Source organism: Dasypus novemcinctus, chromosome 10 (genome assembly GCF_030445035.2).
Source record: "Dasypus novemcinctus isolate mDasNov1 chromosome 10, mDasNov1.1.hap2, whole genome shotgun sequence".
Taxonomy (NCBI): domain Eukaryota; kingdom Metazoa; phylum Chordata; class Mammalia; order Cingulata; family Dasypodidae; genus Dasypus; species Dasypus novemcinctus.
This window is the reverse complement of record NC_080682.1, coordinates 66,077,193-66,093,708: the sequence shown is the minus strand read 5'-3', so window position 1 is coordinate 66,093,708 and position 16,516 is coordinate 66,077,193. Positions and strand designations below refer to the sequence as shown.

The 16,516-nt window shown below is 34.7% G+C and overlaps 1 protein-coding gene across 7 annotated transcripts in view; it reads left to right on the top strand.

Annotated features, from left to right (window-relative positions):
• Positions 1-16,516, top strand: part of ANO3 (anoctamin 3) — a 312,028-nt gene that overhangs the window by 159,019 nt on the left and 136,493 nt on the right. The window lies entirely within an intron of this gene.

Genomic DNA, 16,516 nt, shown 5'->3' with positions numbered 1-16,516 from the left:
AGGCAGGGATTTATTCAGACATTGCCTAGTTTTAAAAAAGTGTTACAAATTGATTTTTCACCTTGTTCTTATATTGACCCTTTTCCACAGAATACCCATATCACTGGTGATTAACTAAGCCAAGAATTGTTTATTGTAAAAATCTAATAAACTCAGTCTTGTAACAGAATTTTTTTTTATTTCCTCGTGAATTTTTCTCCATATAAATGAAGTTGTCTCTTCCTCATCTACTCACAAAGCCATTCATACATAGACTCTATAATAGAACTGGTATTACATTGTTTGGCTCACATATCTCCAACTATTTATTCATTCATTTCATATAGAAATTAGACTGGCACTGTGCAAGCTGTTGGCACTTTAATGAGTGAAGTAGACTTTCACTAAACTCACAGTCTGTGTAGGAGTCAGACATGAAAATCGCATAATTGCGTAAGTGATATGACTTGGCTCACAGCTGCCACCTAGCTTTCTTGGCAGAAAGTATTGATTCTTTTTTGAGTCTTCCTCTACCTTGTCCCTATATTATTTTCCAGAGAATTTCACCCCAAAGGAGTCCTCTTCTGCTTCTAAAGGAAAATCCAGACATTCCTGAATTCTCACACTTCAGTCATCACCAAAAGCTGTTTCTGGAGAACTCAAGTTCTCCAAAATAGATGTAATTAGTTTTGAAGCTGAGTTGGAAGTCCCAAAATGCCTTATGAATTTTATCCAGGGCCCTCTTAGGAGCTCTGCTTATTCAAGTAAGAGAAAGTGCTGCAAGTTAAAAACAAAACAACAAAAATGCAAAAATCTGTTGGACTCTTTTCCGTTTAACCAGTATTTATATAGCTAAAAGGGTGTTTCAGTGACTGCAGAATAAGGATAATCTGAACTAAAGTCTCCACTTATAGATATAATGTTTAAAAATTTTGAATACTAGGATACTATTTATAATTTCAAACTGCTCAGTGACTTAAAAGAAAAGTAAGTGATGCTAGAATGGCTTATAACAAAGGTAAATGCTGTAGTCTGGACCATGAGTGAAGGCCAGAAGGAAGGGAAGAAGTGAATTTAAAGAAAGGCAATTTGAATTGAGATTTGAAAGCTGAATAGTGTCTAAAGTAGGTAAAGGAAAGAGTTAGATGTGATTTTTATCTCTGGCTTCCCATTAAAATCATTTGGAGGATCTTTTAAAATATTGATGCCAGACCCCACCATAGCATAGGTCATTTAAGTATCACGATGGTGGTGAAGGGTGGGATATTGGTATCTTATTTTTCAATACCAGAAAAGATAGGTAACTACTTGATGAGGTTGGAGGCATAGACTAGAAATAAGTAATTCAGTTGTATGGGTTCAAGTTAAGACTTTTGCTCTTTATCTTAAGGAAAATGGGAAGCTACTAAATAATTTTAAGCAGAGAGATAATATAACCATTTTCATTTTCAAAAAAGGTAACTTGAATCCTTTATATACAAACTCTAAAGAATATGTAAGAAGACTATTAAAACTAATAAACAAGTTCAGCAAAATTGCAGAGCATTGTTTTTATACACAATGAACAATCTGAAATGGAAATAAAGCCATCATATTTACTTAGCAATTAAAAGAATAAAATATTACTAATAAATTTAACCAAGGAGGTGAAAGCCATCCATTGAAAACTATAAAACACTTCAGAAAGTAATTAAAGAATCTAAGTAAATTACAAGACATCTGTGTTCATGGATTGGATGACTTAGTATTGTTAATACAGCAGTACTACCCAGTGTGTTCTGCAGATTCAAAATTCCACAGTCTTTTTTGCAGAAATTAAAAAGCTGATCCTTAAATTTATATGGAATTGTATGGGGCCCTGAATAGCCAAATTAAGCTTGAACAAAAACAAATTGGAGGTCTCACACCTCCTAATTTCAAAACTCATTACAAAACCACAGTAATCAAAACTGTTTTATTGGCATAAGGGTAGACATATGGAACAATGGAGTGGAATTGGGTGTCTGGAAATGAGCTTATACATCTATGGCCAATTAATTTTCAATAAGGGTGGCAAGTAAATTAAATGGAGAGAAAAATAGTCTCTTCCAAAAATAATTCTTGGAAAATTGGATTTTCACATGCAAAAGAAGGAAGTTGAATCCCTACCCCATCCTGTGTACAAAAATGAACTCAATGAATCTAGGACCTAAAGAGCTAAGACTGTAAAACATGTAGAAGAAAAGAAAGGGTGAAGCCTTTTGGATTTGGCAATGCTTTCTTAGATATGGCAGAGCTGAAATGAAATAGCTGACAGGTTTTTTTCAGGGGAAAATGCTAGAAAGACAGGTATACAGGATAGGGCACTCCCTGGATTCATAGAGAATTTTAAATTAGGAGATCTGAGTTGACAAGAAAGGACATAACATCAGTAGAAAGCACAGGTGCAGAGATAAAAGCATAGAAGGTGATATAGGGGAGCCCAAATGTACATGTCCTTTGTATTTGCCATTTTGTCTTATGCTTGTTCTGATTTCATATACCATGTCTACCTTTCTGATGACCTACCTCCAAGGCTACAGATGAGTATGAAAGAAAAAATCCCACTATGGCTCAGAGATCCTTAGAGCCTTCCTGTAAGTTTTCAGTCAGTTAGGGACAAGGCAATTTCTAAGAACACACATACACACATAAAGTCACAAATTAACACCCAAATAGTGGGAACACACACAGCATCAGGATAAAAGGCTACATGGGATAGTAAACCGTATTAAAGGAAACACTAGTATTATAGACCCAGAGGGGATAAATGTGGTTAGAAAACTAAAATTATAGAGGCAGAAAATTGTTCATGAAGAAGAAATACAATTTGGAAGAGTTGTCATATCTATGTGCAGAAAATAGGTAGCAGGTTGGCCAGCACAATACCAGCAGAGTGACTTATGTGTGGTAGGTACTTAATAAACTTGCTTTAGAAGTTTATCTGTGAATGGAAGGAAGAGGTGCAATAGCTGAAATGGAAAAGAGGTCTGGTGAGGTTTCCTTTCCTTCCTTCTTTTCTTCCCTCTCCCCCTACCCCTTCCCCTTCAGCTCCCACCCTCCCTCTCTTCCTTCCTTCCTTTTTTTTTAATATTTATTTATTTATTTATATCTCTCCCCTTCCCCGCCTCCCCGTCCCAGTTGTCTGTTCTCTGTGTCTATTCGCTGCATGTTCTTCTTTGCTTCTGTTGTTGTCAGCAGCACAGGAATCTGTTTCTTTTTGTTGTGTCATCTTGTTGTGTCAGCCTCCGTGCATGCGGTGCCATTCTTGGGCAGGCTGAACTTTCTTTCGCGCTGCGTGGCTCTTCTGACGGGGCACACTCCTTGCGCATGGGGCTCCCCTATGCGGGGACACCCCTGCGTGGCAGGGCACTCCTTGCGCTCATCAGCACTGCTCATGGGCCAGATGCACATGGGTCAAGGAGGCCCGGGGTTTGAACCATGGACTTCCCATGTGGTAGACGGACGCCCTAACCACTGAGCCAAGTCCATTTCCCACCTTCCTTCCTTCTTATTCTTTCTCTCGCCCTCTCCCCCCTTCTCATTTCCACTCAGTTTTTCTCTCTCTCTTCTGAGATTATGTGTTTAAATGATGAAGATGAAGAACCAGAAGAAAGGAAAGGAGAGAGGAGGGGAGGGGAGAAGACATTGAGGAAAGAGTATATAGATGAATAAAAAATAGTTTAAAAGTCTTTAAGGGGGATCAGATGTGGCTCAGGCCATTGGGCACTTGCTTCCCATGTGGGAGGTCCTAGGTTCAGTTCCATTTGCTTCCTGGAGAATGTGAGCAAACAACAAGCTGACAGATGAAAGAACCATTGGCGGGAGAGGGATAAATAAAAATAAGTAAATAAATTAAAAATATAAAATAAATAAATTTCTAGTTATAATATAAATAAATAAATAAATACATACATAAATAAATGAAAGTCTTTAGGGAAGGAGGAAGGGAAAGATCCAGGGCACAGGTAAAATACCTAGTGGACTATCAAGGCAAAGCAAGGTTTTTATTTCTTTATTAGAGAAGTTGGGGGTTTACTGAACAATCATGTATAAAATACAGTATATATATCAATATTTTACCCCATTGGTGTGGAACATCTGTTACAATTGTGATGGCACATTTTTCTAATTGTAGTATTAATTATATTGTATTCTTAAAAGTCTATGGTTAACTTAGGGTTCACTGTTTGTGTAGTGTAGTTCCATGGATTTTCTTTTTAATTTTTGTTCTGTTACTGTATATACAATCTATTTCCCCCTTTAATAATAATCAAATATATATTTCAATGTTTTTAATTGTGTTCACAATGTTGTGCTACCAGCAAGACCATCCATTACCAGAACATTTTCATCATTCCAGATTAGGAACGCTGTTCATTTTAAGGCTTAATTGCTGATTCCCTTGGGTTGTTTCCATCTTTTTGCAATTGTGAATAATGCCACTATGGACATTGATGTGCAATATCTGTTCAAGTCCCTACTTTCAATTCTTTGGGCTATATACCTAGTTGTTTGATTGCCTGGTCATATGGGAGGTTGATACTTAGCTTTCTGATGAAAAAACTGTCCTCCATGGTGGTTCCACCATTTTACATTGCAACAGCAATGAATGTGTGTTCCTATTTCTCTTCATCTTTTAAAAATATTTTAAATATTTTTAAAAAGCAAGTCATTCTAATGGGTGTGAAATGGTATCTCACTGTGGTTTTGATTTGCATTTCACTGGTGGCTAATAATGTTGAGCATATTTTCAGGTACTTTCTAGCCATTTATCTGTCTTCTCTGGAAAGATGTATGTTCAAATCTTTTGTTGTTTTTTTTAAGCTGGGTTATCTTTTCATTGTTACATTGAAGGATTTCTTTATATATACTGGATATTGATCAGATATATGATTTCCAAATATTTTCTCCCATTGCACTAATTGTCTTTCTACTTTCATGATAAAGTCATTTGAAGAACAAAAGTTTTCATTTTAATGATGCACCATTTATCTGGTTTTTTTTTCCCTTTTGTTGCTTGTGCTTTGGGTATAAAGTCTAAGAAACCATTGCCTAATTCAAGGTCCTGAAAGTACCTCCCTATATTTTCTTCTAGGAGGTTTTTAGCTCTGCCTCTTATACTTAGGTCTTTTATACATTTTGAGTTGATTTTTGTATATGGTGTAAAGTAGTGGTCCTCCTCTTTTTTGTAAATGGTGATTCAATTTCCCCCACACCATTTGTTAAAAGACTATTCTTTCCCAATTGAGTGGTCTTTCTCATCTTGTAAAATGTAAGTGGCCATAAGTGAGAAAGTTGGTATTTGAGCTCCCAATTCTAGTCCATTGGTGTCTATGGCTGACTTATGCCAGTACCATGCTTTTTTGATTACTGTGGCTTTGTAATAAGTTTGAAGATCTGGGAGTCTGAGTCCTCTAACTTCTTTTTCAAGATGGTTTTAACTATTCAGGGCCCCTTACTTTTCCATATATATTTGATGACTGGATTTTCCATTTCTGCAAAGAAGGTTGTTAGAAGATTCATTGAAATTGTATTCACTCTCTAAATTGCTTTGGGTAGTAATGACATCTTAATAATAAGTAGTCTTCCAATCATTGAACATAGAATGCCCTTACACATATTTAGGTCTTCTTTATTTCTTTTAGCATTGTTCTGTACAACATCTGTGTAAAAGCCTTTTACATCCTTGGTTAGATTTATTCCTAGTTAAATGAGTCTTTCATTTGCTACTGTGAATGGAATTATTTTCCTGATTTCTTCTTCCATTTGTTCCTTGCTTACATATAGAAATTCTTCTGATACTTTTGGGTATTGATCTTGTACCCTGCCATACTGATGAATTCATTTATTAGCTGTAGGAACTTTGTTGTGATTTTTCAGGATTTTCTATATGTAGGATCATGTCATCTGCAAATAGTGGGAGTTTTATTTTTCCTTTCTAGTTTGGATGCAAGACTCTCCAGTACAATGTTCAATAACATTGTGGGTAACAGTGGACATCCTTGTCTTGTTCCTGATCTTAGAGGGAAAGCTTTCAGTCTTTCACAATTCATAAGATGTGGCCTTTTTTATATAAGCCCTTTACCATGTGGAAGGAAGTTTCCTTCTGTTCCTACTGTTTTAAGTGTTTTCATCAAGAAAGGAGACTGTATTTTTTTCAAATGTCTTTTCTGTATCAATTGAGATGATCATGTAGTTTATTCCTTCATTCTGTTAATATGGTATATTATATTTATTGATATTATGTTGAATCAACCTTGCATAACAGGGATAAATCCCACTTGGTCATGGTGTATTAGTCTTTTAATGTGCTGTTGCATTCAGTTTTCTAGCATTTTGGTGAGAATAATACATCCATATTCATAAGAGATATTGGTGTACAGTTTTTTGTACATGTGGCTTCTTGGTCTGTCTTTGGTATGAGGGTGAATTAGCCTCAGAGAATGCTATAGGGAGTGTTCCCTCTTTTTCAGTTTCTTGAAAGAGTTTGAACAGAATTTAAGATTTCTTGGAGTGTTTGATAGAACTCTCCTTTGAATCATTCCTGTCCTGGGATTTTCTCTTTTGGGAGGTTTTGATTACTGATTGAATCTCTTTAATAGTAATTGGTTTGTTGAAATCTTCTATTTCTTCTTGAGTCAATATAGGTAGTTTGTGTGTATCTAAGAATTTATCTATTTCACCTATGTTATCTAATTTATTGGCACACAGGTTTCATAATATCCACTTAAAGTCCTTTTTATTTCAGAGTTGGGTAGTAATGTTCCCCTTTTCATCTGATTTTTGTTTTTTATATCCTCTCTTTTTTTTCTTTTTCAATCTAGCTAAAGGTTTGTCAATTTTACTGATCTTTTCAAAGAACCATTTTTTTTTTCTATTTTATTTTATTTTTTTGTATCTCATTTATCTTCACTCTTATCTTTGCTATTTCCTTTCTTATGGTTGCTTTGGGTTTAGTTTGCTCTTCTTTTTCTAGTTCTTCAGTTTTGAGGTTAGGTTTCTGATGTGAAGTCTTTCTTCTTTTCTCATGTAAGCATTTAGAGCTATAAATTTCCCTTTCAGCATTTCCTTTGTTCCGTTCCATAACTTTTGATATCTAGTATTTTTGTTTTTATTTGCCTCAAGGTATTTCCTAATTTTGCTTCTGATTTCCTCTTTAACACATTGGTTTTTTAAAAATTTTTAAGAGTTATTTATTTATTTATGCCCCCCTTCCCCCCTTTGTGGCTTGTTTGTTGTCTGCTCTCTGTATCCATTCACTGCATGTTCCTCTGTGTCTGCTTGTCTCTGTTTGTTGCATCATCTTACTGTACCAGCTCTCCATGGGCACATGCTGTCAGCTCTCTGCAGGTGCAGGCCATCTTGCCTCACAAGGAGGTCCTGGGACATGAACCCAGGGCCTTCCATATGGTAGACAGGAGCCCAACTGAGGAGCAACAGCTGCTTCCCCAACCCTTTGGTTTTTAAAGAGTATATTGTTCAATTTCCATATATTTGTGAATTTTCCCTTTCTCTCTTTGTTATTGATTTCTAGCCTCATTCCATTGTGGTCAGAGAATATACACTGTATGATTTTAGTATATTTAACTTATTGAGACTTGTTTTGCAACTCAACATATGGTCTATCCTGGAGAATGACCTATGTGCACTCGAGAAGAATGTATATTCTGTTTTTGTTGTATGCAGTGTTCTATATATGTCTGCTGGGGATAGTTGATTTATTGTATCGTTCAAGTCCTGAAATTCCTCACTGATCTAATGATGACATGTTCTATCCATTATTGGGAGTGATTGGTTAAAGTCTCTTACTATTAATGTAGAAACATCATTTTCTCCTTTAAATATGTCAATATTTGCTTTTTGGGCCTCTGCTGTTAGATACACATTTATTTATAGCTTCCTGTTAAATTGTCCCCTTTACCATTATGTAATGACCATCTTTCTTTAAAGCCTATTTTATCCCATATTAGTATAGCCACCCCATCTCTCTTTTACTACTTGCATGGTATTTTTTTAAACTTTCACCATCATCCTACTTGTACCTTTGAATTTAAGGTGAGTCTCTTGCAGACAGCATATATAGCTGGGTCATGCCTTTTATTCATTCTGCCAATCTCTGCCTTTTAACTGGAGAGTTTAATCCTTTTACATTTAAAGTCACTACTGATAATATAGGACTTTCTTCTGCCATTTTTCTCTTTAACCTTTGCATGTCTTATAACTTTTTTGTTCCTAACTTCCATTAATGCCTACTTTTATACTTATTTGCTTTTAGTGTTGTACCAAAAACCTAGATTTAGCATTACTATTTTATGCATTTTCATTTGGCACCTGTAGGAAGTAGGAAGTGGAATTACATACAAAAAAATACTATGGCAGTTTGAGATTATTTATGAATCCCCAAAAAGAGAGATTATGTTTGTAAACTTATCTGTTTCTTTGGGTGTGATACCATTTGAATGCATTAGATTCAGCTGAGCTATCTTGATTAAATTAGCTGTTAAGATTAAGGTTTTGATTTGACCACACCAGTAAGGCATGGCTCAAATTGAGTACTCACCCCCTTGTTAAACTGATATAAATGGACACTCATACAGAAGAACACATGGGAAGAGAGAGCTCTGTAGACTCAAAAGAGGAGAGAACTTTGTCATTTCGGTCCTGCCATGTGACAGAAAGGAGAAGTCTCAAACATTTAAAGCCCCAAGGAGAGCTGAGCCATTTGCCCAATAATTTGCAGCTGAGCAGCTGAGCAGGCCCAGAAAGAAATGAGCTCTATGCCAGCCTACAGCTGATATTGGAAGAAGCTGGGACCATGGACCCTGAAGAGGAAGAAGAAAGTAGAGACCAGGCAGAGGTCATCCACCATCTTGCTTCCACATGTGGTAGCTGACTTTGGTATGAAAATATCTTTTATTATACCTTGAGTTAGACTTTCTATGGCCTTGGGACTGTAAGCTTTTACCTCAAATAAACACCCTTTATAAAGTCAACAGACTCCTGGCACTTTGCCTCAGCACCCCTTTGGCTGACTAATATAAATACAATACAATAATATTGGCATTTAAAATTAGCAAATGGTTACCTTACTGCAGGTCTTTATTTCTTCATGATGCTTTGAACCACTAGCTAGTCTCCTTTCATTTCCTTCTGAGGAACTCCCTTTAGCTTTGCTTTAGGACAGCTTTTGTTTATGAGAATATCTTAATCTCTCCCTCATTTTTTAAAGAAATATAAAATTCTTGGCTGGCAGTTTTTTCTTTCAGCACTTTTTAAGTATTTTAGCCCACTGCGTTCTTGCCTCCATGGTTTCTTCATGAAAAATCGGCACTCAGTCTTATCGGGACTCCTTTGTATATGACAGTTTGCTTTCCCTTGCAGATTTCAGAACTCTCTCCTTATCCTTTGCATATGATAGTGTAATCAGTATATGTCAGGATGTACTTTTCTTTGCGTTTATTCTATTTAGTGTTCTCTGATCTTCTAGGATATGCATATTCATGTCTTTTGCTAAGTTTGGGAAGTTCTCTGCCATTATTTCTTTTACTATTCCTTCTGCCCCTTTCTGTCTTTCTTCACCTTTTGTACCTCCCATAATACATATATTGGTACACTTGATGCTGTCCCTTAGCTGTCTTAGGCTCTTTTTGCTTTTAATATTTTTTTTTCACTCTGCTTCTCAGACTGGCTCATTTTAAGTGTCTCGTCTTCATGTTCACTGCTTCTTTTTTCTACCTGCTCCAATCTGCTCTTGAAACCCTTCTGGGTATTTTTTCATTTCAGTTATTGTGGTCTTTAGCTCTAGTAGTTCTGTTTGGTTCCTTTTTAAAATCTCTATCTCTTTTCTTAAAATCTCATGTTATTCATTCATTGTTTTCCTGGTAATCCTGTAGTCTTTCTTTGTACTTACCTTCATCTCCTTAGCATTTTTAAGATCTTTTTTTTTTTTAAGACTTTGTTCATTAGGTCCATATTCTCATTTTCTTCTTTGATGTTTTCTGTATTTTTATCCTTTTCCTTTGGATGAACCATCATTTAATGTTTCTTTGTCTTGTCTTGTATTCTTTTTTTTAACATGTAATTAGCATCTTCCTTCCACTTTTTCCTGGATGCTGTACAGTGTTTCTCTGACATCTGGAATTTCAAAATAGTTGTTTCATATAGTTCCTGCCTGTTAAATAGTTACTTTTGGTAATAGGACTGAATCCGGGAGCTCCTTTTTCTGCCATCTTCCCTAGAAGTTTCATAATTTTTTTAATGTTAAATTTTTACAACCAGTTATTTTTTTTCTTCTTAAAAATTATTATCAGAGAAGTTGGGATTTACAGAATCTCATGCATAAAATACAGGATTCCCTTTGTCCACAAATAAAAACTTTCACAGGGTAAAAAAAAACAACAAACAAACAAAAGGACCACTACCAAAACCTTTCATTCAGGTGGAACATTTTTTATGATTGATGACAGCACATATTTATAATTATAATATTTTTAAAACAGTAGTAGTCAGAATTTATTGAGAGATTATATGTTCTAGGTACTGTGTGAAGCAATTTACATGGATTGCCTCAATTAAAATGCCCAATACATAGGCCTGTGAAATACGTCCTTCATAAAAGTTTTTTTTAATTAGGGACGTTGTAGATTTACAGAAAAATCATGTAAAAAATACAGTGTTCCTATATATTCCATTATTGTTGACATTTTGCTATAGTGTAGTACCTGTGTTACCACTGATGATAGAATATTAAAATAGCCCTATTAACTATAGTCCAGAGTTAATGTTAGGTGTATATTTTTCACCTTATTATTAATACCTTCTATTAGTATTGTATATTTGATAGAATTTTTGAAAAAAAATCCCTATGCTTGTACTATTGACTATTGTCCATTATCTACAGTAGAGTTCACTGTGTTATTCAGTACTGTTTTATCTATTTTTTAAACAAATCAATTTTAATGATACATATTAATAAAGCATAAATCCATCCAAAGTGTACAATCATTGGAATGCAGTGTAATCACATAGTTGTAAATTCATCACTTCAATCATTTTTAGAGCATTTTCATTATTCCAGTAATAAAATAGTAAACAAAAACCAACAAAATAAATCAACAAAACTCATCACCTCTCAATCTTTCTATGCCTCCCCTACTGTATATAGCTGCTATTCTGTTTCCTTCTCTCTAGTTTATGTGTATTTATATTTTGTAAAAGTCTTATATAAGCAATATCACCCACATTCGTACTTTACATGAGGTTTCACTATGTTTTACAGTCCCTTGTTACATTTTTTAGCTTTCCTTCTAGTAATATAAATGTCCTTAGGCTTTCCCTTTCAACCACTCTATACCCACATAATAGCTCTGCTAGTCACAAGTACCATAATGTGCTCTCACTATTTCCCTTCATTTCCAAAGAGTACAAACAACCTTTAAACCAATTCTGTGCAGATTAACCATCACCTTTCCATTCTCCACCCTCATTCTATTTTCTGGTGAACTATATTCTAATTATTAATTACATGAATTTACATAATATATTTAGTTCATAATAGTGCAATCATACAGTATTTATCCTTTTGTGTCTGGCTTGCCTCACTCAACATAAAGTCCTCCATTTTCATCCATATTGTCATATGCTTCACACTTCACTTCTTACCACTGCATAATATTCCATCATGTGTATACACCACAATTTTTTTATCCTTTCATTGGTTGATGGACACCTGGGTTTTATCTTTTAATTTTTGTTCTAGTAATATATATAACCTAAAAGTTCCCCTTTTAACCACATTCATATGTATAATTCAGTGCTGTTAATTACACTCACAATAATGTGCTACCACCATCCATTTCTAAAACTTTACCATCAACCCAAATAGACACAGGTAGAATACTAAGTGGAATATCAACGAAAAGCATGATTCCTAATTTGTTTTTTAATGTTAAACTTTTACAATCACTTATTTGTCTTTCTTGTCAAATATATTTTTTTAAAAGATTTGTTTTTATTTATCTTCCTAATTCTAAACTATATTGGCTTTTTTAATGGTTCAGTTAATTAGGACTAGATTAATTATCCCAAGATTTGTGTATAAAATCAACCTCCTATGGCAAATGCAGTTTAAGTGAACAAAATTTTCTCTATAATAATAATTCTTAAAAAGTAATGATTTTATTATATAATAAAGTATTTCCTTATATTTTATATGGCCTCAGTTTAAGAATTCAAGATTTCTTAAAACTATTTGCATTAGTTTTCTATTGCTGCTTAACAAATGATCAAAAATTAAAAATTCATTGTCCTTTTAGGCAAACAGACTTAGGAAGAAACTTTATGATGACAAGATAGAATCAAAGAGTATTTTTTTGTTTAAGTCTTATGTTAACTTATAAATACCTGGTATGTAAATATTTATAATTCTCTGAAGTCTCAAATCTAGTACATTGCATTGTCATAAACATTTATTTTGTTTCAGATTTTCTACTTTTGAAATCTGTGACCTTTAGTTGGAAATTAATTTTTTTTTTAATATTAAAAATAGGGTTTGCAACAGGAGATAAAGGAAAATATATTTGTGTAAATATCAGCAGATACTAGGTTTGTTAGCAGAAAAATGAGTGTATTTCTTAGGGAACAAGTCCATGTTTATTTGTTTATATTCTCAAGGCTGAGTGTTGAACCTGGCACAGAGTACTTCTTATTCAGTGAGCTGCATGTTGATCAGGATAGTTTCTAGATAGTGAGGGCACATACACATTGGAAGGCCTTATGAATGAACAGTTAAATGGTTTGTATCTAACAGTGTAGGTGCTTTGTAAACCAGTAAATTTGCAGAGCATATCAGCAATTTTTCTTTCTTTTAGACTTAAAACCATGAGCTACCACATCCTATTATTTTCCTTCTGTGCTACCAACTGCCAGAGTGACTTTGTAAAAATATACTTTTTAAACTTCCTTTTTTCTCAAGAGTGAATTTTCTACGTCTTGGGAATGTTGGGTGGAATAATTAAGTAAGAGTGTGAAGTGTGAATGTAGTAGGTGTTTGGTTCCCTCTGAGAAGGTTGCCTTCATCAGAGCTGCACAGAATAATGCCAGAATAGGAGCTTTCAATTCCAAGAGAAAAGATAATCTTTCTCCCCGCCAACACAATTTCTTCTCCACCCCATGCCCCGATAGGTACAAGAAAATGGAACTGTATTTTTTAAGTAGAGGCATGAACAAAAGAGAAATTAAGTTGAGGAAGTACCTAAGACTACAGTTCATGTTACTTGAAAAACCTGCATTTATATATAAATATTTATATTTAAAGTTAATAAAGATAAAATAAAAATGTTCTAGCAGTATGTACACTTAGCTTGATCTCCTTTATTTAAATGTATTAGACTGTTTCATATCCTAGAAATTGAGAGGAATGAATTACCAATCAGTGGTAGGCAAGTTGTTCCTGATGCTAATTTGGATCCTGACATAGTGCTCTTCTTCATAAAGTTATGGCTCATTTGATTTTTTATATCCATTATCTCTTACTTAGGTACAAGTTACATAGAATGCATATTAAAAATAAGTTCACTCATTCATTCATTCAACAAAGTTTTAGTGAGTGCCTACTATGTGACTTACATTGTTCTGGGTACTTGGGATACATTAACACATTAACAAAACAAAAGTCCCTGCTCTCATGCCACTTCAATAAGTAAATTTCCTCATTCATTAGAAAGTAATAAATATAAAAAGGAAGAAAACAGCAGATAGAAAGGATGGGGCACTTAGAGTTGGTAGTATTAAAAAAATGATCCATGTAGGTATCATTGAGATGTGGAATTTCAGCAAACCTTTAAGAGAGGTAAGGGAGTAGCAAGCAAATATCTAGAAGAAGAGGTTCCATGCAGTGGGAACAATTAAGGCAGAAGTCCTAAGTCAAAATGTGAGAGCGGCCAACCAAGTATCCAAATGATACAAGCAGAGTGAGTGAGAGGGAGCCAAGCAGGAGAGGTTAGCGAGACAATTGAAGATGAATTTTAAAAGGATATGTAGGGCATTCAAAGAACTTTGGCTTTCACTCTGAATAAAACAGCGTTCTGAGAAGAGAAATGACATAGTCTAGTTATGTTTTAGAGTCACTTATAGACTGTTAGGGCAAGAGTGTGAGCAAAGGCCTGTTAGCACTTCAGGAAGCTAGACCAGAGTTGATGATAAAGGCTTAGCACAGTGCAGTTATGGAGGAGGTGGGAGTGGTCAGATTCTGACGATTTGTACCACTGGGTAAAACAAGTCAGGAACAAACTGGGAGCAGAAACCTGAATTCTCCTCGCTTGTGTTGCTGTGGATGTTAAGTTTTTCCAGGTTTTTTTCCAACTTGTATATATGTATTATTCACTTCTTTATGCTACTACTCTACTCTGGCAACCAGCATGCCTAGCCTTTTGGCACCATGAGGTCTGGGGAAGATTGAGGTTTGCATGTATACCAAAATAAGGCCCAGCTCCTGAGAAACTATTTCTTATTCAAGGATCTGCCTATTACACAATAGAGAATTCAACTTTCAACCCCTATGCAACTCTGAGAGAGAATGCAATGGTCAGAGCATTTCTCAAGTGCTGGGTTTTTCTGTTTTACATCAACCTGTATGTAGAACTTCTGTCTGGCAGAGATTGATTTTATCAGAGTCCAAACTCATTCATCTTCCTGGAGGTTTCTTTTCCAGTTTCCTGGGGTAAATGAGGACTGCATATGTTTTGAATAATCTTCAGAGTTTCAGTTTTCTTTTTCTTTGAATAAATAACTGCTTGAATAAGAACCTACATCTCAGTATAAACAGTAATACATGGACTTGGGCAATTTAAATACACACAGAGGGAAGAGACACATCTTCTAAAGAAACTCTAAATTCTATAGAAATATAGTTTTAATAAATTTATACTCAGTTTATATTACTAGAAATGCTACTTAATTCCTTAGTCACTTGATTCAAGTCAGTGAATTTCAGAGTATTCCCAAAAATCATAGGTTGTTACTAGTTTTATGCTTGTTATAACTCAAAGACCTACTACAGGAGCCTTACAGAATCAAGGAACAGGCTTCTCTGGAAATGAATCTGGTAAATACTTATTGAGAAAAAAAATCAGAGGAGAGAACTATTCTAATAAACTGTGAAATAAAAATTAACTGTTACTTTGGCTAGTGACTGACTTGAGAGGCCCTTCTCTGAACTGGGAGCTAACATTTCTGGAGCGCCCTTAGACAAACTTTATATACTCAATTTCATATAATGCTCACAGCAGCTCTGTGAGGTAGAGAGCGGTCTCTTCATTTCTCAGATGAGAAAACTGAAGACCTGAGAGGTTAAGTGTTTTTTCCAAGGTCACAGAGCTAGTAAGTGATAACGATGGAATTCGTAGTTAGTTTTTGTGATACCAAACACAATGTTCTTTCTACTATACCAAACACAATGTTCTTTCTACTATACCATGTGATTTCTTCTAAGTAGGTGGACCAGACTGAAGAAATTTAAATTGCACTCAGTATGTGAAAGGCAAATTAATGTAACAAAAGTAGTCAAATCATAATTTCAAAAGAAGGATCTTTGTCATTATTTTGAACATGTGAACTTTTCTATGGATATGACAGTTAAGTCTGTAATCAACCAGGATTCTTTCACTTGGCCCAGATGAATGGTGAATACCTATACTTTTTTATGTTTTAAAAAGTCTTTTCTTGTCTCTATCACACCTGTGAGGGAGTCTTTCTGCCAAGGCTGGGAATTCACTAAAAGGAGCCTGGAGATATCCAAAATTCACCTTCTCATTTATCAGTGACAGATTACCAGCTGGGTGATAGACATAATTTTTTTAGAAACAGTTGTTTGAGTGAATCAATGCTTATTTAAAAATTATGTACATTCTATTCCCCAAGCATAGTTAATGTGTTTAACTCTTGGTCTGAATTTAAAGGCCTGTGGATTTTTGAAACATACGAAGACCTGTTCTGGCATTGTCAATTTTGATTTCTGTAATTCTTTTCCTTTAATTTGAAATAAACATATTCCAAGCAGGAAAACTCAATTGAAAATTGTGTTGATTTTTTGTAAGGTGATTTACAAAACACTTGTACCTCATTAAGCTATGGGGGGAAACAATTCATGGGCAAGAGTTTGGAAATTCATCATATTTTGTCTTCAAATTCCAGATTTTCAGCAAAAATGTGCATATTACAGTGTCTCAGAAGTCCTGTAGTGAGAAACCCAAAATTGGTTTGATATGGACCCCATCCCACCCTTTATTTTTTCATATAATAATAATCTGTGGAACAAACTTTGGCAAATTTTAGTCTTATGTAAGTGCTGGCCCAAAGACAAAGGTGGCCATATACTGCCTTCTAATTTGAATATTAGTCCAGTGCTTGCCTCATGGTTCTCTACCAATGTTTATAATGCAAGTTTGAAATAATGTTCTGACAAACTTGTGAAACCAGTGATCTAGAATGTGGGCCTATGTGAATATAGGAATATTAC